Source organism: Arachis duranensis, chromosome 7, assembly GCF_000817695.3.
Source record: "Arachis duranensis cultivar V14167 chromosome 7, aradu.V14167.gnm2.J7QH, whole genome shotgun sequence".
NCBI classification, from domain to species: domain Eukaryota; kingdom Viridiplantae; phylum Streptophyta; class Magnoliopsida; order Fabales; family Fabaceae; genus Arachis; species Arachis duranensis.
This window is the reverse complement of record NC_029778.3, coordinates 59,567,684-59,570,832: the sequence shown is the minus strand read 5'-3', so window position 1 is coordinate 59,570,832 and position 3,149 is coordinate 59,567,684.

Genomic DNA, 3,149 nt, shown 5'->3' with positions numbered 1-3,149 from the left:
CTATTATTTTCTCTGGTTCCTCCAGATCAGGCTGAACATCTTTAAAGATATCCTCTAGCTCTGATTCGAGGCTCTCAGCCATATTGACTTCTTTTACCAGAGAGTCAATAATATCAACACTCATGCAGTCGTTTTGGGTGTCTGGATGCTGCATAGCTTTGACAGCATTCAACTTAAACTCATCCTCATTGACTCTTAGGGTCACCTCCCCTTTTTGGACATCAATGAGGGTTCGTCCAGTTGCTAGGAAAGGTTTTCCTAGAATGAGAGTTGCACTCTTGTGATCCTCCATTTCCAGCACTACAAAGTCAGTGGGAAAGGCGAATGGCCCAACCTTGACAATCATGTCCTCAATAACACCTGATGGCATTTTAATAGAGCCATCAGCAAGTTGGAGACATATCTGGGTTGGTTTAACTTCGGCAAGTTGAAGACATATCCGGGTTGGTTTAACTTCATTAGTCAACCCAAGCTTTTTGATAGTAGTTGCAGGTATTAGATTAATACTTGCCCCAAGATCACATAGAGCTTGCTTGGTACAAGTACCTTCTAATGTGCATGGTATCATAAAGCTTCCCGGATCCTTAAGCTTCTCAGGTAAGCTTTTCAGAATGACTGCACTGCATTCTTCAGTGAGGTAAAATTTCTCAGTTTCCCTCCAATCCTTCTTATGACTTAAGATCTCTTTCATGAACTTGGCATAAGAGGGTATTTGCTCAAGTGCCTCTGCAAACGGAATTTTTATTTCAAGAGTCCTGAGATAGCTGCAAAGCGGGCAAATTGCTTATCCTGTTCCGCTTGGCGAAATTTCTAAGGATAAGGTATTTTGGCTTTATATTCCTCAACCTTAGTTGCTGTAGGTTTATTGCCTACAGATGTGGGTTGAGAAGCCTTTTTGGAGGGATTGTTATCAGCACTTGTATGTGTCTGATCTCCCACTGGCGTTTGAATGCCAGGGGTGGAAGCAGGAGTGGTGTTAGACGCCAGCTCCTTATCTATTTTTGGTGTTTGAACGTCAGAACTGTGCTTCCTTTGGGCGTTCAACGCCGATTCATTGCTTGTTTATGGCGTTGAACGCCAGAACTGAGCATGGTATGGGCGTTCAGCACCAGCTTTCCACCCATTTTCTGGCTTTTGAACGCCAGAGTTATTCCTCTCTGGGCTTTGACTGTCGTCAGATGGATTTTGGGTGGTTTGCTCATTTCTTAGCTTCCTGCTACCTTGAAGTGAGGTATTTAATATCTTTCCACTTCTTAATTGAACTGCTTGGCATTCTTCTATTATTTGTTTTGATAACTGCTATTCTGTTTGCTTCAATTGTACTTCCATATTTTTGTTAGCCATTCTTGTTTCTTGTAGTATCTCCTTGAATTCGGCTAACTGTTTTGTTAGAAAATCTAATTGCTGATTGAATTCAGCAGCTTGATCTGCAGGACTGAGTTCAGCAGTTACTGTTTTAGCCTCTTTGTTGATGGAAGATTCCCTACTTAGGTACAGATGCTGATTTCTGGCAACTGTATCAATGAGCTCTTGAGCTTCTTCTATTGTCTTCCTCATGTGTATAGATCCACCAGCTGAGTGGTCTAGAGAAATCTGAGCTCTTTCTGTAAGTCCGTAGTAGAAGATGTCTAATTGCACCCATTTTGAAAACATTTCAGATGGGCATTTTCTTAGCATCTCTCTGTATCTCTCCCAGCCATCATAAAGGGATTCATTATCTCCTTGTTTGAAGCCTTGGATGCTTAGCCTTAGCTGTGTCATCCATTTTGGAGGAAAATAGTGATTCAGGAATTTTTCTGACAGCTATTTCCATGTTTTTATGCTGTCATTAGGTTGGTTATTTAACCACCTCTTAGCTTGGTCTTTTACAGCAAATGGGAACAGTAATAGCCTGTAGACATCCTGATCTACCTCCTTATCATGTACTGTGTCAGCAATTTGTAAAAACTGTGCCAGAAACTCTGTAAGTTCTTCTTGTGGAAAACCGGAATACTGGCAACTTTGCTGCACCATGATAATGAGCTGAGGATTCAACTCAAAACTACTAACTCCAATGGAGGGTATACATATACTACTCCCATATGAAGCATTACTGGGGTTAGCATATGACCCCAGAGTCCTTCTGGACTGTTCCTTTCCACTTAGTTCCATGATGGAGCAAGGGAGAAGATATGTATGTTGATATTATTTATTTTATTAAAGATAAAAATTTATTTTCGAAATAATAAAATAAAATAAAATAAAATAAAAAAAAGAAATTAAAAATGTTTTGTGAAAATTTTCGAAAAATTTGAGGAAAAAGAGAAAGTGGTTAGGATATTTTTGAAAAAGATAATAATATATATATATATTAAAAATATTTTTATTTATTTTTTTTGAATTTTGAATTTTATGATGAAGGAGGAAAACACATAAAAGACACAAGACTTAAAATTTTTGGATCTAATGCTCCTTGCTTTTGAAAATTTTGGAGGGAAAACTCCAAGGAACACCAAACTTAAAAATTTTAGGATCAAAATACAAAGAAGACTCAAGAACACTTTGAAGATTCACAAGAACACCAAGAACAAAAGAAAGAACACCAAACTTAAAAATTTTAGAAAATCAAAGTAATTTTTGAAAATTATATTAAAATTAACAAGAAAACACCAAACTTAAAGTTTGGCACAAGATTAAATCAAGAAAAATTATTTTTGAAAAAGATTTTAAAAAGAAGATACCCAATTACCAAGAACATAGACCAACGCTCTAGCCAATTGGGTAGTAAATGTAACACTTGTTCTGAATAGGTATATTCCTTTTGGAAGACTAATGTTTTGGAAAAACACACGTGAAACAAGAAAAGACACAGAACAAGAAAAATTAAAGATCAACAAGAAAAATCAACAAAAACAACTTGAAGCTCAAAGAGCACAAATTCAAAAATTTAAAGGGAAAATATAAAATATGTGGTTGACATCAAACTTAGAACAAAACACTAAACTCACGAAAAATTAAAATTGTGATAAAGGAAAATAATTTTTTTGAAAATTTTTTTGAAAAGGGAATAAAGGACTCAGAATTTAATAACTCTATAGCAACAAAAATAAATTATTCCTAATCTAAGCAATAAAATAAACCTTTAGTTGTTCAAACTCGAACAATCCCCG